Here is a 23,962-nt window from a genome sequence, read left to right on the forward strand (position 1 = left end):
AAAGAGTGATTTCACCCTACCATATTTCTTAAATTCTCAATTGTACTTAATTCCACTTTTTAACTTTCTAACATTCAGATACATACATCTTACCTAAGATAATGTCTTAAATGTGATGAAATATTTAATTTTGATCAGTTGGAAACATTTTAAGTCTTTTATAATAATCTTCAGGTCATTATTACATAGCGAGATTTTCATCGCTGTGTAATGTGTTTGTTAATAGAGTGCCACAATGTGGTCCTTTCAGTTGCAGCACCCATGTGAGAACTGTTTTACAGCTTTTCTGAACATTTGGCCTAACTCCCCATTTTCTGGAGTTATATATTCTTCCTTTTTGACCTTTGACTTTCACCTGAGACTGTATAATCAGCACTGCTTTGCCAACTACAACTTTGGGATTCCTGGAATACTGTCCCCAAAACTTGGTCCATGGAAGACTCAGCTTCCTGTTCTTCCTCAGTCACCTCAGGTCTCCAAACTCCCTGCCTGACCCAGGGACCAGGGCCCTTTGCTCTCTGGGAAGCCTCTCTTCTGCTGTGTGTCTTGTTGTGTTTATACAAGCCCTACCAACTTTGAAGATGAAAACCTTGGTGGGGTGGGAGAGAAGGTGGTAACTATAACAGTGTACAAAAACCCTCAAAATCTCTTTGCCAAAATTAAAATTAATAATCAAACATTGTAACACACTGAAAATTCTAGGAATACTTAGATTATCAAGCAGTTTCCACAATTATTGGCGTTTTCAGAGGGTCCAGCATTCCCAAGTGAAAGGAATTTCAAAAATTTTGCTCGTAAGTTTATTATTAACAAATTGGTAACTTTTAACTTACCACACACAGTTTTATAGATTTTGTTAGAGTGCTTAGTAAATAAAAAAACTCTGAGATACTATGGAAAATTATTACTTCATAAAGGCATTTCCCCCCCTAGAGAATCAGGTTTAATTATAATTCAATAACTTGTCATTTTGAAGATACCATGATAGTAATTTTTTTTCCTTAGTGACAATAAACTGAAAGTTGAACCACAAAAATATCCTAAATGTTCATCAATAAAAGAAGAGTTAAGTACATTATTTTTTTAAACAGTGCACTGTAATCTTATGAAATGATTAAAATTAAAACTATAAAGACAATTTTGATACATGAAAGAAAAGTATGGTATAATGGTAAAAGAGAACAGAGCACAATTTTCAAAACTTTAAAATTACATCCATCCTTGCAGAGTAAGAACTTTAACTGCTTTGTAACTGCTATGTAACTGCTTTGAATTTTTATTGATCAAAATACTCTTCATTTTTAGATGGACTGATTAGGGAGGGGATGCCGATGGGAATTCTATTTCCATGAGAACTTTAATAGCTTTCTCAGAGAGGCAGTGTTGAACATGTCAGAGTTAAGGCTGGTCTCAATCACTAAGACTCACAGTGAATGAGACTGGGAGGGGCTGGGAGCACTGTGTATTGCTATTGGTAAGTTCACCAAATAGATAGGAAAGAGCACCATGATACATAAGCTCGGTGCAGAGACACTGAGTAGGGGCAGTGCATGAGAGTGGGGTCAATGTTAAGCATAATATTTAGCAAATAAATACTGCTTGGATTTTCTTCAAACCCAACTTCTTCCATAGGCTTTTGTAGCATTTCCAAGCAGTTGTGCCAAGTTTGGAGTGAAGTTGGAAACAGAAGTCAACAAGTGGGCTGAACAACGTGTGAGTGTGTGTGTGTGTGTGTGTGTGTACACATGCATGTGTTACCAAGAATGTAAAAATGCCCTGTTTTGTGTTTTAAAGATGAATTTTAGTAACCTTAAGAGGAGAACCATTTTCCTAATTCGGAGCAGAAGTAGCACAGAAGTGATGCCAGAATCATCTATGGCAGATACTCAAACTGTGGTCAGAACATATGCAACTGGATGATAGAAAGCAGCAAAATGGCCATTTGGAAACACATGGTTTCTGAATTGAATGAGAGGAAGCCTGTCCCCCCACCCCCACGCACCCCGCCCTCCCTGCCTTCATCGTGCATTCACTGCATGTGGTCTAGGGAAGAAGATTCCTAGAGCCTCACAAGGATGTGCTTAGAAAGAGAGTTTAACAGGCCTGTTTTCAAAGTCCTAGACCATTGAAAGGACTTTGAAGTTGGAGACTATATAGTTTAGTTGTTAAAAGCTTGGACTTTAGAACAAGACTGCCTGGGTTTAAATCCTGGTTGCAACATTTCCTGATATATAACATTCAGCAGATTCCATAAATGTCTCTGTGCTTTAATTTCTTCATCTGTAAAATGTGGTTTTTGTGAGAATTAAAGGAACTAATTACATATGATCAGAACAGTTTCTTTGAGGTGGTGATGACTGTCATGTTGACAATGATTAGGCCTCAAAACTGAGGAGATTAAGGCTGCTTCATGATCAATATTTAAAAAAATACATTCAACCCTTGGTGGTAGGCAACTCTGGAGCTCACTTGGAGGTCTGGATTTATAATCTGCAGAACTGGCCTTGTAAACTCCACAGACCACCTCAAAACTCTTTGCCTTTTCTCACAAACATATTAGCTCTACTAGTGAGGATACTTCCAGATCCTGTAACAGAATGCAGAATAGGCTTAACACAACAGTGGTTTATTTCTTACTCACATAAAGTTCACATAAATATTATTGGTCGGAGTCTTCAGAGTCATTTAGGATCCAAAGTTCCTTGCATGCTGTAACTTGACCACTCTCCAGGGCATCAAAGTATTCTGCATTCATATGCCAGATGGGAGAAGACAGAGAAGGGGGAAGTCACCAGTTTCTTAAAACCCTGGGCCTGGAGGCAATAAGTCTCCTTAATTTGTAGTAAGACCAAGTTGTGTAGATTCCCCCATGTGCCAGTGGGCTATAAAATGCAGTCTTTGCATGAGGACTATGAAAGGGAAGCACACATTTTCATAGACAGATTTCCTTTTCAGAAGGGAAGAGGAAAAGGGATGTAAAGAGGAAACTGTGAGTTTCAAGAAGCAGTCAGCGCATTCCTGACTGAATGTTTATTGATCTATGGAACTGGCAGAGCCATCTTGGCATGTCCCCCAAAACAGAAGATGAAGGAGATCTTTGGAAACCTTGATGAGTATACTCTGGAGTTAGGGGCCCAAATATGAACATGAAGACTGGTGTTTATTTCTCACCTGGTTATTTCATAAGACAGAAATCTCACCAGAGGAGCTGAGTTAATGGAGTGTACAGCAACCCAGGTATAGGACACATGGGAAGAAAGTAGTGACAAGTTCCCAATCTATCAGGAGTCTGCATAATGACCTCAGAAGTTACCATGACTCTACAAGAAAATTCACAAAAGTTAGCGAAAGAGGCAGAACAGAAGCTTTTTAGGCATGTGCTAGTCAGGAAAGATGATACTCTACTCAGGGAGGGAATTGGAGACATTGATCCTTGACTAGTGAAATGGGAGATGTGATTGGTGCTCTCTAAAGGATTTCTTGTATGGGATAGGTCAGGTGGGGCTGAAGAATGTCCCTAAGAAATCATGCATAATGTCTATGCAGAGACCCTCACATTGGTGGATACCTTCAGGAGTAAATTCTAGGGTTACCTTCCCCCACCTGCAGACACCCAACTGTGCCAGGCCCTTGTCACTTTTCCTGTTTCTTCTTCCCATGTAACAACCCATAAAAAAGGGAATGAGAGAGGCTGGGGCTGTATCTCAGTGGCAGAGTGCTTGCCTAGCAAGTGTGAGGCACTGGGTTCGATCCTCAGCACCACATAAAAATTTTTTTAAAAATCATTAAAATAAAGGCATTCTGTCCATCTATAACTACAAAAAAAAAAAAAAAGGAGGTGGGGGGTGGGAGGAGTTAAAAAGCAAATTGTGTCTCTTAAGAACTATGGATCTCACAAGCCAAAAGTTAAGCCTGAGCTGTGGGAAGAAGAAATATGAGAATGGAATTTAAAATGAGAAGCATCAAATGAGACTGCTTTACTATCTGAAAAGGACCAGAATGCTATAGGATCTTCCAGACATGACATTATGGGATTGACAAATGGAAATTCTGCAGATTATGATTTAATACAGTGACAGGATAGGAAAAACCAAAATATAAAAGACCACAATATATCATGTGTTTTCCCATCTGGACCAGATTTCTGGGCAAACTGGTCTCCTAAATACATAGGTAAAAGCCAGAACTGGGGCTAAAAGATCACTTTCTCTCCAGTATCTGAATTGACTGACCCATATGAAGCTTATCCATGACTCTTATCTTCCAGCATGTATTTGCAATGAGAAGGAAGAGCACTGTGTGCCTGTTAAGTTTTATAATGTTTCAGAACACAACTGTGGTCTGCTTTGGGCCACTCATAACTGATTATGTCAAAGTGGGGATGAAGGAAGGGAGGAGCAAAGAGCTGTTTTACTTCTACAGGGCATTGAGAGACTTAGTGATGCTATGATTGACAGAGAGATGTTCTTTGAAGCAGCAGACATCAGGGAGAGTCTTGGGAACTTAAATATTTAGGAAAGATGTTTGAGGGACCAGAAACTCCTACAAAAGCAGGTGAGGGCTTAAAGCTAATAAAATTCACTTCAATGTTTTAAGTGTTGTCATTTATGTCAATATACAGTAAGAACTGAGGCATGTATGTTTCAAGGATGACTAGTGAAATATTCATTCTTTCATTTTTATTCAAAATTATATTCAATACTTACTTTATGTTACACACTGTGCTATATGCTGGGCATACAATAAAGAATAAAATATCCATGCTTTATTGGGCTGAATATGTAAAAACAAATGCAGGGAACTTTCAACAAGGTACTTTATCTATTTTGAGAGTGGAAGTGGTTGGTTCCCTTTTCACTGGTGGAAGTGACACATAGTTTCAGTTTGTTAGGGCAACAGTAAACAAAGTTTTTCATGTTTGTAAATTCCTTTAATATTTTAATATTTCTTTTGTAGTAAATAATAATCATAAATGGAAAAAAAATTAAAGCTTGGCACAGGAAACCAAATGGATAACTGCTTTTAAAGAGCCTCATGTTTTTTCCTTAAAGGTCAAGTAAATTAAAAATCATTTAACTGTCTGATGAAAGGTCTTCATCACCTCATTTCTACTTTCACTGCTTAATCCAGAGAGCAGCTTCTACTTGTTCATTTCCCCTTTGTCATTCTGTTTCATGCTGGATCCTGCCACATCCTGCTCATTTCCCCTTGAAATAAATCACTTTAAAGTTTTCTTCTTGGTCTATGTTGTAATTTCAAAATATTTAATTTCAGAGGAAGAGTATTAACAAAGTTATAGATCTGCTACCCTTCATTGTTATATCGTGAAAAATTAAGAAGGCAGCCTCTGTGGCTTTTAAAGAGAAAAACATGTTGCTCTCTGAGGAACTCCAAAGGCAAGGTGCTTTGAAAGCAAAGGATGCATTTCTCACAATCCTCAAGCACTGTCTGAGAAACTAGATTCTCATGGAAGAAGCTGAGACTGCTCTGAGGGTGGATTGAAACATTCTCCCCCCCATTCATTCCAATTCCTTATCCATGCATGCGCGTACACACACACACACACACACACACACACACACACACACACAATGCATAGGAATTCAGTGTGTAGACACTAAAAAAGACTGAGCATTTGTAATTAGCCTGTGGAATGAAGGTGTGGAATGATATAAATATATCTTGATATTAATCAAAACACAGGGATGAAAAGCCTTCCTTCAGACAATAAGCATTTTCCATTCATTTCAATATAATGGCAAAGGGCAGTGTACCTTAAGGAAGTATGTGTATGTCTCCTAGCATCATGATATAGATATCAATTTCATGGTAGAGACACACAACAGTTAAGTGGTAGTGTTCTTATATATTCATGTGCTTGAACTGAGGAAGCCGTCAAAGCCTGACCTATCCTAGGCCAACTTCTGTCTGACTCGGTTTGGAGTCCCTGACAGTGGCTGTCACTAGGGAAGTGAAACTTTTGACCATGATTTCAAAGCTTGGAACAAAGTGTGGAGTAGAGAAGTGAAAAAACACAGACAAGGAAGAAAGACTAGCTTGTGATTAGAAAAAATGTAAAAATGCATCATTGTAGGTATTTCATTTGATGATTATAAAACAACTATTTTGCTGTCTACACATACTATTTTTCTTCTTTGAATTGACTCTTGAGGCAAATAACTTTTTATCACTTCTATGTTTCCATTCAGTAATCTAACTTGAAGTAATTATAAGAAAGAACTATATATTTTATATAAAATTGCTATTTTTTAAATATATATATATATATATATATATATATATATATATATATATATATATATATTTAGTTATAGGTGGACAGAATATCTTTATTTTAATTTTTATATGGTGCTGAAGATCAAACCCAATGCCTCATGCATGCTAGGCAAGCACTCTACCTCTGAGCCACAACCCCAGCCCCCTAAAATTGCTATTGTTGTAGGCTATGCACGAGATCTCTGCTATTTGTTTGAAAATATGAGACATATTTTGGCAGGAGAGAACTAAAGTAAATACGAACAATTCTTTAAAAATTCATAAAATGCTTAATTTGAAAAAAGCATTGTCCTGTAGGATGTTTAGTGCAGTGTTTAAAATACAGACATCTTTACATTACTCTTTCCTTTGACATGGTATCAAGAGTTTTTCTTAAGTCTGAACCTTAACTACCATTTTAGCATGTATGTTTCTTCAGACTTGGACTTGAATTGGGGGATATGAAGGTGCATGGAAACTTGCCAAGACATTCTGTTAATTGGTTTGTTGGACACTGTTGGGGTTTTGAGAAGTAAAATAAAAATTGACAGATGGAAACTTAAAATATTGGCAAAGTTAAAACTTGTACTTAATTAGAGAGAATAAATATCCCTGCTAATTGACCCTCAGAGAACCTTGCACGTTCTATTCATAATGCTGGAGCAGGCAGGTTTCCCCAACTTGGGGTACTGGGGACTGTCAGATGGGACTTAAAGGACCAGAGGGCCTCTCTCCCCAAAGATGATGGAGAGGGGAGAACTGAACTGAACATGTCCAATTTATTCTTAAATTCCCGGTATGATAAATCCTTCTCCTCCCCAGGGAAAAGGGAGTGAAGGGACAGAGAAAAGGCAGGAGTGTTTAGGGAAAATCCCTCCTCATAGAAACCAGAACAGCTGAGAAAATGTGTTTCTCTCTAGCGGAAATGACTCCTTAATCCCTTTGGATTTTTCATTCAACACTCTTGGTGGCTTCAGCACATGGTTCAAGGTGGCTTTGAGGGATTAAGGATCAAAAATTTAAGATGTGTAATGCAGTGCATTTGGTAGCACTGTTTTGTATTGCTTCGAATGCTAATATTTTCCTTTGGGTCCTATGCCCAGAGCTGTGTTAATATACTTGAATGTTTAAGCTTATTATAACCAGCTACAACTAGTAAGAATGCTGACAAATAAGTCACTCAGACTCCCCTACTTTACTTCAAATGGTCTAGTTCCACAAACAAATCAATGACACGTTGTCTTGCCCTACAGATGTTTATGCAAATGTATCAGTTACATCATTGTCCAGAATTTTACATCCCAGATTTTATTCTAAACACAAATGAAAGAAGTTTCTGAGTTAAAAGCATAGGAAATGCAGTATTCTTATAAGATACAAATATTAAAATTTCTTTAATTATTTACTTTTCTGTCTCTGTGCTCTCTACAGATCTATATAAATCTATATAGATAGCTACAGACATGCATAAAAATATACTTGTAGACTGCTAATTACATTATGGACTATGAGGATAACAGGGTTATGACTGCCAAAGTTGAAGCTGTTTTCGTAAGAAAACCAGTGGGAGATCTCAAAGTTAAACCATCTCTATGTGAAATAAGGAAATTGTTTTTACAAAACTTATAAGTCACAGTTTTCAAAATGATCTTGAAAAAACTGGCATGACTGAAGTACAAATGTGGTAGGTGTTATCACTTCAGTTTCTACTGACTTCTAATAAGCAAGTTTTAAAATGAAAGCAGAGAGGATTTTTCATGAAAGCTTATGAGCTAGTAGTCTTAGCAAGAGTCTTTTGCATTTAGTGGTTCAGTGGCCTTTGAAGATTCTTACAATTGGGGGAGGGGATTGTTCTTGGCTGAGGTCTGTGGGTACATGCAGCGCCTGCTGGGGGCTGACTAGAATTCCAAAACAAGTGTGTATTTATACTATGTGTAGGCCAGGGCTGACCTGTAGTTGGTGCTGTTTTCCCTTCGTTTCTAGAAAGGTGCAAGGGTGCCCTCTTGGGCCCTGGTAAAAAAATGTTTTCCTCATATTTTTTTGAATTCCCTGGGCCCTGTAGTCAGAAATCTCAAAAACCATTGACAAGATTTTAGCCTGCTGAAATGATAGCAACTGTATGATTGACAGGAAGTCAGGTTTGCTAGTAATTACATTCCTACCTCCAACTGTCCTCTGGGCCCTTTCTAACAATGTGAGACATTATTCTACCCCTCTCCTTGGTCAGAACACTTTACAGCTGCTTTACTGATCGGTCGACTTATATTGTGACTCCTTTGGCAATAGAAATATTTTCCTTAGCTAAATCATACAATTTTGTTTTAAAATTGCCTTCAAATTACATCATCCTATTTGTTGTCTTAGCCATAGAGACTGCAGAATCTGAGGGCTGGAAGGACATTATAGATTACCTAATTTAACCTATTTGCTCAAAGAGGAATAGAAGATTAACATTAATTTCATAGCATTTAAAAACCTAGAACCTGATATTCTGAGTCCAAGTTGAATTAAGTTGTAATTACACAATATTTAAAACAATATATGAATGAGTCAGGATAAATATTGATACCATTTCATAGATGAAACTATTAAAGATCATAAAGATACAGTGACTTTCCTAGAAGGGTGCATGTGACTAAGTTGGGATGAAATTAGGAAGAAACTCAGTTCCTTTGACTTCCAGTTAGTATTTTTTGACACACAGATATGCACGAAAACAAACTTAGAAACTGAGGCACATATTTGTAATTAACAAGCCAACTATCAATCAAGTATTCATTGAGCAGATAATTCCCTCTTCAGTGGGATATTTTAGATAATAAAACATATGTGGTTTCAGTCTTGTTTTCTCTTGGAGCATTGGTCTTGGGCATCCAACTGACATATTTTAAGGATAACCTAGCAGCCTGTAAAGAAATCCACATGGTGAAGAACTAAGACCACTGTCTGCTGGCCAGCACAAATCTGCCAACATTGTATGTCAGCCATCTTGAAATCAAGACTGGAAATGACTGCAGCCCTGGCTGACTTCTAACTACAACCTTTTATGAGGCCCTGACCCAAAACATCCAAGCTAAACCATTTCAAATTCCTAACTGACAAAAACTTTGTGAGATAGTAAATGTTTGCTTTTTAAGCTTCTAAGTATTAGATAATTTATCATACAGTAATTGATAACTAATACAGAGAATGTTGTAAACACATAAATGAATCAATACAAAATTTCAAGTCTCAATAAGTATTATGACGAAGAAGATAGAATAGAACAAATGTGATGGAGGGGTGAGGAGGAGCTGCTTCGCTAAGGTTGGGAAACGAAGTCCTCTCTGAGAAGCAATATTTAAGTTGAGATATAATTAATCATAAAGATGCAGATATGGAGAGATCTTAGGGAAAGAAACCCAGAAAGCAGGAACAGGTACAGAGGCCTTGAATCAGGAAGAAGACTGACATGTCTGAGTTCAGTAAGAAACCCAACTTGGTGAATTAGAACTTTGAGAATGGTGACGTAAGAGATACAGGCAGGGTCATGTCACAAAAAGCCTTGAAGGTCATGGGAAGCCATTGGAGAATTTGTAGGTGGAAGAGACATGATCTGACTTACACTCTAGAAAGATCTCTCCACTGGATGTGTAGACATTGGATAGTTGGGGGGTGGAAATGCACACAGGAAGGCCAATTAGGGATCATTGCAGTTGTTCTGAAGAGAAAGAGTTCCTGACGGAATTGGGAGGAAGTGTTGAGAACAAGTATGGGATACATGAGGCTGCAAGACTTGCTGATGGAAAGGGAATGAGGTGGAAGCAAAGTGGTAGGCATGGAGGACAACTCAGCTGTGAGACATGTGGTCCAGAAACCATGCTTGGCCTCTCGGGATTTTCATGTGGATCTATCCTTGTGATATGCCACACTCTGCAGGAAATTTCTGTAAGAAGCATTCAATATTCTGCATCTTCACGAAATTCTTACTACTAATGACCTCCCTCAAGTTCCTAAGAGCTGTTCTGCTTGGGAAAGCAGCACATACAAGCACAAACCTGGCTGGTGGGATGAATTCACGATTTAGAAGGAGTCTCTTCTAGAAAGAAAGCCATGTCAATAGCTATTTGCAAAATACTTTGTCCCCTGGGGTAATAGACTAATGGAGTCCCAGTCCAGCATTAAGGATACATTCTTTAAAGGAGAAAAGAGTTTTTAGAGAAAGAGGGCCTTTCCTTCAGAGGAATAAATATGTACTGGATTATTACTATAGAAGGCCTCTTTTTAAAATAGTTGCATCTTATGTAGACTTTTATTTAAGATTTCTGGGCATCAGTTACAGTTACCACTTCATGAAGATAACAATACAAGCCAGTTTATTTCTCAATTGTTACAACTCTTTTCATATAGAAAATATGGTTCTGATAATATTAAAATCAAAAGTCAGTTTACACTGTAATACAATAAAGTTCTGTACAGGACCTTAGGATTTAAGTAACAATTTTTAAGGCCAGTAAGTAGTTCCAAGAATAATAGATTCTGATTTGAAAATGATGAGGCACACAGATATGTGTACTATTTAGGTTTGGAAAACTATTTAGTAAAGAGTTCTCTTACTCTTTATTCCACAAGGAAAGGCCAGCATAGGTCACTGTGTTTTTTGGGTTTTGTTTTTTTCCCCCAGTCTGGTGATATACCCACCCTCTATCAGCTGTTCTCACTATCCACACCCACAGGCCCTCACCACTTAACATACAGCTAAGCACATTTTCTAAAGCAAAATGAAAAATTCATTCAAACACTGAACAGATGTGAATAAAAAGAAGAGGGTAGTTTAAAAATATTTCTGTTGCTATCAGCGATTATTTTGTCCCATGAATGGCATTGGCTATTGGTGTAGAATGTGAATAAATCTGATTTGGTTACTGTGGAAGTTGGAACAATAGCAAGTTTCCCATTTTCAGTCTGTGAGATTGTTCATTGAAATTTCATTATGCTTTCCAAACTACATTTTAAAGAAAGCAGCAGATTAAAATGAAAAATTAGTTATACAGATCAGGAAATGATTTAGTTCTATACAGTCCCATACATAAGGTCATATACAAAATGTTACACAAGCTGCTTTTCAAAATACTCTTAATTTTTTTCCTAAGTCTGAAAATAACCATATTGTTATCTTTATTGATGTAAAAATTTCCACTTAAATCATATTCAAACTGGCACTTTAAATAATTACAAGTCGTTTTCTCTTGTAAGGTACTGTTTAATTGAAATAACACCATTAACTTACTGGAAAATTAGAAAACACAAATGTACTCCATCAAATTAATCACATATGCCAATGATTTGATGCTTCAGAGTAAGATGAAGAAGTTTGATGGATGGAAATGAACTTTTTGCATACACAATCTTATAAATAGGGAAATAATTTTGTAAGAAGTCCATCTAATTAAGGTGTCAACTAACTGAAGGTAAAACCAACATGATGATCAGAAGAACAGAAGGAAGTGAATACCACACTTGAAACTAAACATGATCCTAAATAGGAAAATTGGAACCTGAAAGTCAGACACCTCACCCTAACCATGTCTGACACGGGGGGGGGGGGTATGTATCTAACTTTCATAGAAATCAAAGGTTGTGCATCAGAACTGGATTAGTAAGGATTCCAGAGAAATGGAGTCAACAGCATGCATCGATATGTAGATTGATTTATTTTAAGGAATGACTAAATGTGACTGTGGACTCTGGCCAGTTCCAAATCAGCAGTTCAGGGATTCAGAAAATAGTTGATGTTGCAGCACAAGGGCCAGCTGCTGGCACAACTTCCTCTTGCTTGGCAGAGGTCAGCCTTTTCCTTAAGATCTTTCACTGATTGAGTGAGACTCACTTCCGTTATGGAGAATAATCTGCTTTTTAAAAATCTACTGATTTATGTGGAAATTTTTATTTTCATGTGGGAAAATAAAAGTACCTTCACAACATATCCAGACAGGGTAGAACAAATAACTGAGCACCGTGGCTTAGCCACACTGACACAAGATTAACCGCCATAAGAACACTGTATATTAGTTATTCTCCTTGCATTGATGGTGGATATATTAACTCTTCAACAATTCTGGAAAACAATTTGAACATTTTATCAAGGGTATAAAAATGTTTACATTCACTTTTTACCACTTATGTTTCTAGTTTCTGGAAATAAACCTAAATGCAGACACAGAGCATAAACTGTAAAGGAAAAGATTGATAAATATGGTAGTTTAAAATTAACTTTTTGTGACCTTAGACATTATTCATGAAATTAAACATGAGCCATCAATTAGAAAAGCTACTTGGAGCACATGTAGCAGATGAAAGATTAGTAACCAAACCACACAGAGAACTCTTACATGCCTATAATCATTGAGAAAAAGATTTAAAATCCAACGCAAAATGAGCAAAAGTAAACAAGGTAGTTCTTAGAAAAAGACATCTGAATGGCTAACAATCAGTGTAAAAGATGCTCAGTCTAACTTGCAATCAGAGAAATGCAAATTAAAATAAGCATCATTTTTAAACTATCAGAAAACCAAAATGAATGTTTAACAATGCCAACTGTTGGTAAGAATATAAATTGGTATAACTACATTGGAGAACAGTTTGCCAACACCTAGAAAAACTGAAAATGTATTTAACTTAAAACCTTAAAATTCTACTCCTAGGTTTATAGGACCTAGTGAAATTCTGCCACACACGCCTCTGTATACACAAGGAATGCGAATTGTTTGTAGTATTATTTATAAAAGAAGAAGGGGTATATAAGACAAACATCACAAAGCAAAAAAAAATAAATCTTGGTGGGCTGGGGATGTGGCTCAAGCAGTAGTGCACTCGCCTGGCATGCGTGCTGCTGGGGTTCGATCATCAGCACTACATACAAAAACAAAGATGTTGTGTCAGCCAAAAACTGAAAAATAAATATTAAAAAATTCTCTCTCTCTCTCTCTCTCTCTCTCTCTCTCTCTTTAAGAAAAATAAAAAAATAAATCTTGATATAGTCAACAAATAGAACATTGTATGATAGGTTAAATAAGTAACTAGATTTACACTTACCAGCATGGATTTATCATAAAAATATGTCAGGTGGAAAGAAGCAGTTTGCAAAATTATAATGCACAGTTTTCTTTAAAACTTCAAACACATGTAGCTGAGACAGTCAATTAAAAATTTAAGAAATGATAACACTATCCCATACTATACATACATATGCAAGATGATTAGTTTTTTAAAACATGGAGTGAAAAGACACCCACCAAACCTCCAATGTTATTCACTTCTACAAAGATTGTGAGTGACTTGACGGCTGGTGCTTGTGGATGTGCAAGCATTGGCAAAAAAAAAAAAAAGGGTCATGTAAAGGAGACAAAAGGCTTTAATTGGATATGTAATATTTTCTTTCTTAAAATGAAAAAAAAAAGTTAGGCAGATGTAGAAAAATAATGTATCAAGAATATACAATACCAAGAGCAAACCCTAATGTAAATTGTGGACTCTAAATGTTATATCAATGCTGGTCCAGGGATTGTAAAAAATGCTACACTCTGGTTCTGGATTTTGATAGTGGGAACTCTCTGCATGTGCGGAGACAGGGGGATCTATAGGAATTTTCAGTACCATCTGCTTAGTTTTTCTGTAAACTTAAAACTTCTCTAAAAATAGTGTATTAATGTAAAAAACACATTAAGCCTAGGTTGTGGTTATATTTTAAAAGTTATTATTTGAACATTAATGAATGTTTGAGAATTTGACAATAACAACAATGTATTATAACAGTTTTAGATCATTTGAAAACTTTCATTTCATGTGCATGTATTACACTTATATTAAATATAAATATAACTAAATTTGAAAATGAAAATTCATTTCTCAAAAAGCTAAGGATGTTATTTTTTAAAGGATGCTAATTTTTTTTCTTATGGGTAGGACATTTTAAATGATGTATGTACACATTTATCATTTCATACACACATATGCACAAACATGTATTTTGTGTTTCAGGATCATACTTTTTGTGATTTAAAATATTGAGTACTTAATCTTATTAGGTCAAATATGAATAGTGTACATATCAAGCAATTTGCTTTGTGTGTTTTTTTGGGGGGAGGTAAGGAAAAACACGATTTCTTAGACTTTTGACTTTCTCACTCTTCAAACATCATAGAATTTTGTACTTTATCTTCTTGCCAACTAAATATCTCAGGAGAAAGTAAAATCAGATGTAATTGTTAGAAAAAGCAGATGTCCTTACTATTTATACCAGAAAAGTCACTTAATTGTTGCACAATAAGATTTCAGGATAGTCTACCATATTACCATATTAGAATCAGGAGAGTGTTTAAAAATCTTAAGACCTTGTTAGGCATAGTCACAACTCTTATCAGGATCTCTAGGAGTTGAGCTCAGCAGCATCAGTTGTTGTGTTTTTCTTTTTTAATTAATTCCCACACATACAACCAAAATTTCTCCATAAGATAACAATTCAGAACTATAATTTTTACTTCTCTCTTGAAGACATATACATTCTATAAGACATTTTAAAATTAGATCTTTATAGAAGTCATGATATGGATTAAAATAGGTATGGTCTTCACAGCTTTGAACCTGAAATGAGAATTTCTGGGTCATGGGTGTGACCCATAATTTGGTTAGATTTGTCTAATGGATATTGCTTTAGTCATGTATAATTTTTGTTGCTAATGGCAAGAACAGCAATTGTTTCAAGCTTTGGCCACAAATAATATCACACACACACAAGAAAAAAACAGTTCATTTTGGATAAACTTACAAATACTTACCTTTAAGGTTTTTAAAGAATAATCAGTTCCTAGAGAATATCATTCTAAGTGAAATAAGCCAGTCCCAACAAACCAAAGGCAGAATGTTCTCTATATGTGGATGCTAACACACAGGGAGGGTAGAGAGGGGGAGAAAAGAAGTTCATTGGATTAGACAAAGGAGAATGAAGGAAAGGGAATGGGGGAGGGAAATAGAAAGGACAGTAGAATTTATTGGACATAACTTTAGAAGCCTGTATTTGAATTCATGACCAGGATTAATCCATATCATGTACAACCACAAGAATTGGATCCTAATTAGAATAAGGTATACTCCATGTATGTATAATATGCCAAAATAAATTCTACTGTTGTGTATCTATAAAAATAACATTTTTTAAAAAGCGCCATCCATTTAATTACTATATCAATGATTTTTCATTATTGATGAATAATCCAATGAATGAACATACCACAGTTTATTCATCCATTCACTTGTTGCTGGACATTTAATTTGTTTGCTTTTTGGAATTTTTACAAATAAAGCTTCTGTGTATATTTTTTAAAAAAGAAAAAAGAATGATTGATTCCTACTTAAAACTGGAGGGAAAAAAACTGGGCACAGTGGTACATGCCTGTAATCCTAGCAGCTCCTAAGGCTGAGGCAGGAGGATCATAAGTTTGATGCCAGCCTAAGCAACTTAGTGAGGCCCTAAGCAACTTAAGAAGACCCCATCTCTAAATAACAAATAGAATAATGAAAAGAGCTGGGGTTGTGGCTCAGTGGTTAAATGCCCTTGGGTTCAATCCCTGGCATAAAAACAAACGAACAAGCAAACTGAAATCCAGTAAAAAGCTCTAATTTATTTAAATATCAGGATTTATGTGACATTATTTGTAAATAATGTTCAAATTTTTTTATTGAAGTTTACAGAATTTCTTGAATGTCAGGCTTTACATTTCTTACCACTTATTCATTTTTTTTCACACATAAAACAATAAAACCAGACTTAAAGTTGAAAGGCAAACTTTCCCTGGCACATAGTGTATCTCATGGAAGGCTGGTTCCCACTCTTGGCCATATAGATTAGTTCCAAGAATTGCTGAGAGACAGAATCCTATTCAGGGTTTCTAACTTGTGGTAGTAGAGTTGGGCGTGCCTTAGAAATGCATAAGGGTTGATGAGCACTCAAGTATGAATCTCCTCTGTGATATAATGACCTGATGTGATATATGACCTTTCTACCATTCAAGAAACTGAAGCTGGAACTAAATAACCATAAATCTAAAAGGCTTATAAGGTGGGCCAGACAAGACACAGTAGAATATGCAACTGTTAATGGGGCATAATTGGAGCAATACTGAAAAGCTATCCTTTCTTCTTCCACCTATTCATTCATTTACGAAAGTTGTATCTATTGAACACCTATTTAAAGTCATATTTTGAATCCTCAGATTATGTATTTTGCAATATTGTTGGCCTTTCTTTTGGAAGAAAGCATAGGTGGCTCCTTGGCTTCAATGAAGAAGAAATTTGATAAGGGTTAATGTAAAATCTTTGGACTTATTTGCATGTTGGCACATATTTGTCTCACAGCTTGGTTACCCAGGAAAACAGAGTCCCAAGATCTGTAAGGAAAAAAATGTTCAATGTTCCTCTGCATCCCTGTTTTACATATATGTAGATATTTTTCTTTTGTGAAAATTCTTCCCCTCACAATCATGTTTTATATATATATATATTTTTTTTTGCTTCTATTTGCTGTCAACTTTATAAAACTGTTCTATTATGCTGCTTTTATTTCTTGATTAACAATTTACTTTAAAAATAATTTGTTGGTATCATAGAAAAGATAGATGGTTATTATAAAAAGAAATGTAAGCAATACAGAAAAGTAAAGTAAAACAGAACACTATCAACCAACCTTCTACCCCTCAACACTACGAACATTAATATTCAAGGACTATTACTCAGAAAATCTCTCCATGTATAAAACAAGAGAAGGAGAAAGTTTTAACTGTTAGGAAAATAGGATCATATTATTCATGCTCTTTTTAGATTCAAGGTATTCAGTTGTTTATTTTTCTTATTGACTCAATAGGAACAATTGTTTCATGGACTCTGTCCATTGAGGTGCACAGCTCATTGAGTTTTGACAGCTACCTACACTCATGAGACCATAATCACAATAAAGATAGAGCAAAATTGCATAATTCCCAAAAGAAACTTTGTGTCCTTTTGCATTCTATTGTTTCCCTTGCCCCCAGACCCAGGAGATGACTGGTCAGTTGGTTCTTCCTTAGTATAATTTGTTTTTCTTTCTTCCTTCCTCCTCTTCTTTGTACTCCTCCTTCTCTCTCTCCTCTTTCTTTCTCTGATGGAATGGTTTTTATTGATCTGTCTTTAAGTCCACTGAGTCTTTCTTCTGTCATTTTAATTCTGCTATTAAGATCTTCAGATATATTCTTTTTACTTTCTAGCATATTTTCTTTTACCTCACTGAGCAGAATTTAAGAGCTGTTTTCCTACATCCAGATCATCTCAGAGTTAACGTTTATTGATTGTCTTTTTCCTTGGCAGGTAAGTCATACTTCTTGACTCTTCGTTGAGCAATTTTGAACTGTATCATGGACGTTATAAATATTATGTAGTCTCTAGATTTTGTCTAATGCTTCAAAGAGTATTAAAGTTTTTTTTAGTAGGCAACTGACTTAAGTAGACTCACATTCTTGTCTTCAGTTATTGACAGCTCAGATATCAGTTCACTCTTAGTTGCAAGTTAGATTCTGCTTGTCTATTTAGTTCAATGATCAGCCAGAGATTTGAGCTTAATTTATGCACAGCAGATTGGGTTTTCCATTTACAGCTCTGTCCTTTCTCAGCTTTCCTTGTTACTCCCTAGCAGCCTTCTTGCTCTGAGACTTCATCCCTTGGTGTAAGTAAGAAAGATGAAAAAAATTTCTGTAGGGGCATAAGCCACTTTTCCAGTCATTCAAGTTGGATTGTCTAATCATTGCTGTTTCTCTTTTTTTTAAAAAAAATCTATGATTATGTATTTCACAAGTGCAATATATCATTGTTTCCCCCATCCTTATCAGCTGACTCTCACAGTCATTCATTCCTGTGTGAATCACAATTCTGCCACAGGTTGCATGGAAAACCTTAGACAGTGATTTGTGTTTCCTCTACAAGGGACTTATGGATATTCACTGGTGCCCATAGATTTTAAGCCATTTTCTCAGAAAGGGGTTTCTGTACTATTTGGGTTGCTTTAATTCCAACTACATATGTGTGGCACAGGGCTAATTTTCCTATTTTTCACAGATAAATATTTTCTATCATAGTTCTGGAATGTTGGCAATGTTTCTAGGGTTCAGTTCCAGCTCACAGTGAGCTTCCTAGGGCAAGCATTAACATCCATCCTGATTCTTTTTTGAAGACTTCACATTTACTTCCTATTACCAAAAAATCTTATTTTTAGGTATGGATTCAATTTGTTTTTTGTAGTATATTTCTCAGTGGTTAGAATGGGAGAGAAGTGTTTTGACATCTTACTCTACCATATTGAATAGAAATTTCTTTTTTTATCCTCTCATTTATAGTCAATTAATAAAGTCTGACCTTTCTTCCTCTCTTTGTAACCTTTTTTAATGTCTTATATTTCTTTTTATTCCAACTCCTAATCTCTAGCCCAAAGTTCAGACAGCTTTGGTATCACAATACATCCATGTGTTTATTTTCCAATTCCTTTCTCTGATGCCATTGTACCTCTACCCAAACCCAGCCCAGGTACTGCTGTCAAACAGTTGTTATAAAAATTTGCTCTGATTATGTTACTTCTTTCCACAGAGATCCTTGGTGGCTCTTCAATGCCAAGAAAAATTTCTGTTTCCAGCATAATATGATTCAAACCTTTCTAACCATTTCTGTTGTTACTCTTAGCACAAATTCTGGGTTTCAGATGAACTTTCGGTGCTCATTGACCCTTTAGTCATGCAACTTTCTATCTAGCACTTTACCTGTGTTCCACCCCAAATGTGGAAAAGTGTGGAATGTCTTTCCCCAACTAGCATGAATTTCCAAATAATATTATTTGTCTTAGATGAAGCCAAAAGTTCTCTACTTCATGATTTCTTATCTGAGATTCTCCCATGGATCCACGTGAATTCTATTAGTTGCCTCTGAGGGTCCTTTGATGCTTTTCTTGGCTCTCTCTCTTTCTCTCTCCTCTCTCCCTAAACCTACCTTCCTTTAAAGGATGAAAGGGAAGTAAGAAACTTATTATATGAATCTTATTTGTTAAGTTTACTTTTCATAGTTACAAAATGCCTTGCGCATAACAATTATTTTTCTTAATTGAGGAGATAAGAAGGTGAATTCATATATGGGAAAAGGGTACATAAAAGGACAGGGAATACAATAACAACTGTCAATGAAATCAAGAGGAAACATGAAACACTGTCTTGAGAATAAAAACTGCTGAAATTCCAGCCCCTTGATTTTACCTACATGATTAGCCATTGTGCTTAGGGCAAGCCTCAGGAGCTCCATGAAGAAATAGTCACTTAAAACACAACAAGACAAACACCAAACACACAACTTGATTTTTATGTAACTGATATTCTTAAAAAATATAAATTACAACTTGTTTTAAATAACCATAGTTTTTGTTATCCTCATTTTTAACTTTTCTTAACCAAAAGTGAAAGCAATAAATTAAAAAAAAATTATTGGGAGTATATTAATATAGATGACACCCATCAATTTATAATCCTTGACAAAACAGAAAAAGTTTTGCTTTGCTACAGAATGTGTTTTTAAAAAAAGGCAAGGTATTAACTGACCACACCTTAGTATCAGAACATAGTATCAGAACATAGTATCATAGTATCATAACATAGTATCAGAACTAGAACTTAGTATCATAACATGGCAAAAATTAGACTTCATTGAAGGATTCATACTTAGAGATTGGGGTGGGGAATAATCCTAACATAACTCTATATTCCACAAAGAAATTTCTAGAGTCATAAAATCTTTAACATTATATAGAAACATAGCCTTTAGAGGAATCAGTTTCTTTGAAATTCAAGAACCAGGAAGATCAGGGCACTTGCTCCAAGGCCCTGCTGTTACTGGTAGAACTGGGACTCTGCTGGCATCCTCATTCCAGAGCTATGGCTAACTGCCTTAGGCGTCCCCACTGAGATCTAGGTTTCTGTTGGATGCTTTAACATGGTCATTGACAGACTGCGGAGTCTTGAGGAGGAGAGATAGTATGATAAATGTGTTGGTAATTTTGTCTCAGAAATGAATTTAGAGAGAATTTTCTCTTTTGTAGATGGTAATGTGTTGCTCAGAGGTACAAAATAAGGAATGCTCTGAATTGTCACCAACAAGCAGCTTTCAACTCAGTGAGACAGCTCTAAGGTAGAAACTGTGTTGCTCACCAAATATTCAGGTGCTCCCCTATACTTTGAAATCCTCTTGAATTTACAGTGCATACCTCTTGTTCTGGACAATGAAAATGAGCAGAAGAGATGGGTGTGACTTCCAGGCTGAGATAGTAAATGCCCATGAGTGACTCTTCAGGGCCTTTTTTCCACTCCCCTACCTCCAAGACAGTAATGGCACCAGCCATCAGATCGTGTAACCTTGTCAGTCTGAGTCCAAAAGTAACTGCCTGAGCAGACACCTCCAGAACCACAACCATCATGTGCTTTGCTCTCCGTGAAACACCTGAAACAACTTAAAGGCTTTTCTTTTAAGCCCCTGGAAGTTGTTAACTGCAGATGAACATGAGCTGGTATTCTCAACTGTTTTTCATTATGGAGATTTTGAAGATATATTTTCCCTAAGCACTTCTCTACCACCACACACAGTGAAGTGCTTATGAATGTTTATGTTTTTGTACATACATATAAACAAAGAGAGTACGGTTTTTTGTTTGTTTGTTTGTTTGTTTGTTTTTGGCTTCCTCCTAAGAGCAAATTTTCCCCCTACAAGGGTGATAAGTCATTGAAAATATAAGATAACCTATAACAGCTAAACTTGTTCATCAATGAAGTAGACCATCTTTAAGATGAGCATCCTAGGACAGAAAATGTCCACAAAGAGCCCAGAAGGATACCCAACAAAGGTCTTGAAATATATGCTCTTCGGTGAAGGGTAACTTGAGTTCTTTAAAACGCTAATATTATTTTACTTCTTCCTTGTGCCTAGAATCTTTTTCTCTGGCTTCTTTTATTGTAAACCACAGTTCTGGATGTCTTCTCTTCCTTTCTGTACTTTTCAATTTGAGTATTATGAGGCCCAGATCCTCTGTTTTTCCCTCTGTGTGTGCATAATGAATTCAAAGGTCCACTTTTAGCTGTCTGTATATAAGCTCCAAATTTGACCCTGACCTTCCATTTGAGATTCAAATGCATATATGCAACTCTATAAGATGGTCTTTTCTTAGATGTCAGTTAATGTTGCACCATCTCCCTGTTGTTCCAAGGAGCCCACGTTTTCCTCCCAAATCACTGAAACCCACTAAAGCCACAAGAAATGTGCTTGGTGTCTCAGCACAGAAGCACTCTCCAGCGGCCAAAAATACTTTCAAGATGATTGAAATCATTTTATTGTGCTTATTAAATATCATGAAATAATATATAGCACACTTTTCCCACAAAACTCCTTCATTAGTCACCCTTATCTCTCTCCTCTCTTAATTTTGCATCAGAAAAGTCTAAATTCCTCTTGAGCAATAAAATATTCCTTTCTGGAGGTTGTGGAAGGAAAATGTTTTAGTCAGCTTTTTCACTGCTGTGACTAAAGGACCTGACCAGCACAACTGTAGAGGAGGAAGAGTTTATTTGAGGGCTCATGGTTTCAGAGGTCTTAATCCATAGAAGGTCTGCTCCATTTCTGAGGGCTGGAGGTGAGGCTGAACGTCATGGTAGGAGAGGGTGGTGGAGGGAAGCAGCTCACATCATGGTGATCAGAAAGCAGAGAGAGAGACTCAGCTCTCCAGATACAAATATAAACACCAAAGCCACGCCCTAATTTCCACTTCCTCCATCCACACCCAGTTAGTCTTTATCAAGAGATTAATTCATTGATTGGATTAAGAGTCTAAAAACCCAAACACTTTTCCTCTTAACTGTCTTGCATTGTTTCACACATGAGCTTTTGGGGGACAACTCACATCCAAAGCATACCAGGGAAAAAAAAACCAAAAATACAAAGCCAGAACCCTTTCCAGCAATGTGGGGTGGGGGGCTGGCAAAATTTTGGACACATGTTTACACCACTTTTTCCATTAACATTACCTATTTTTATTACCTTTTGCTGAGAGATGATAGTCTTGTTATCTGAAAGTCTTTTTAAACTCTGTTTTTGGTCAAATCCCTAGGGGGCACCTGTTGGCATTTCTGCCTAGTACACAAAGACCCCCTTATCTGCATCTCTCCATCACTCTGATGGCGTCTTGGTGTCATTTTATACAACATTATCACAAAGACCCTGGTCACAGATAATTAGACTTAGTCAGAATCTCCTTTCAGGGAATTTCCAAAATAGAACTGAGAGAGAGTTCTTTGCCAGGTGTGTCTATAACTTTTAAACTCAAATACTGTTTGCACTAACATGTCAAAAGGAAACACTCGTGATGCTCAGGGTAAGGCCAGCTCTTTACTGGTCTCTATGCCTCTGTTTGAAAGGGTCAAATGGAAGCCCCTCCCCAAAACATGGGATGAGACTCTCTCTGTGGGCTTTGGCCTCATTGGCAGGATTTAGTACAAGCCTATAACTCTGCAGACCCTATTACTCCATCACTAGGAGTCAAGCGGAAATCCTAATTATCTGGGCTTTCCTTCAAGATCCCCTTCTTCCCCTCCCAATACTCATAGCTTTGATGGGACAATCAGGAAAATCTTACTATGCCCCACATTTCTATTTATGTCAATTACCACTGGAACCTCCCAAGGCTCTGCACCTTCCTTTTTTTCTACCTCCTCTCAACATCTAAAACCCTTCCACCAATGCCCTCTGAAACTCTTGGTTAGTTTTCAACAGAAATCCACCACCTCAGCCTCTTTTATGACATCTGGTTTTCCCTAGTGGTCACATTTTCTTTCATACCCCTAATGCCCCTGATCTGGGAGGGCAATCGATATCCTCTCCTTCCAGACTCCTAACTTTTTCTCTTTCCTCAATCTCTCTAAAGCTGACTCTCCTATCAGACTTCACTATCCACTTTCACTTCAATCATTAGCCAACATCTGGGTGATTCTCCTTTATATTAAAGAATCCTAGATTATTGCCTCTCTCCAATACACTCCTGTCATAGTCCTTGATGATTTTAAAACCCCAGATCCCTGGGCTTTCAAAAACCCGACTCTTCTCTCCCAAAATGCCATTTTAAGTCTTAGCTTTCTTTTGTTAGTAAAGTAGACATAATGATGACCTCCTTTCAGAATTGTTGAAAGAATTATTAAGTGATATTACTAGGAACACTTCACATCCTTGAAGCATAGGAAACATCTAGATTTAAATTAATATAATATAAATAATAGTGTGTAACTAAGTTTAGAACTACCATAACTCAATTTTTTGAAGAAATTAATATTTTAAAAATTTGCAATACCTTTAGGCTTTTAGCAGTTGGAAATATTGCTTTAATTCTGCTTTTACAGTTTTCTGAGACTCACATTTTTTGAGTCTATGTATATCCTTAGGAATTACAGAAATCTTAATGTTCTTAATAAAAGTGGCTACAGCTGACCAGTCAGTGAAGTGATCTTCTGATAAGAGAACAAAATAGAACAAGTTAGATTTATTCTCTTCACTTAAGAGTGACAGTAAGTACTTTATTTTAGCATATTTTAAAAACAGGTGTTAGTTTTGT

This window comes from Spermophilus citellus (genome assembly GCF_964194105.1).
Source record: "Spermophilus citellus genome assembly, chromosome: 5".
Taxonomy (NCBI): Eukaryota; Metazoa; Chordata; class Mammalia; order Rodentia; family Sciuridae; genus Spermophilus; species Spermophilus citellus.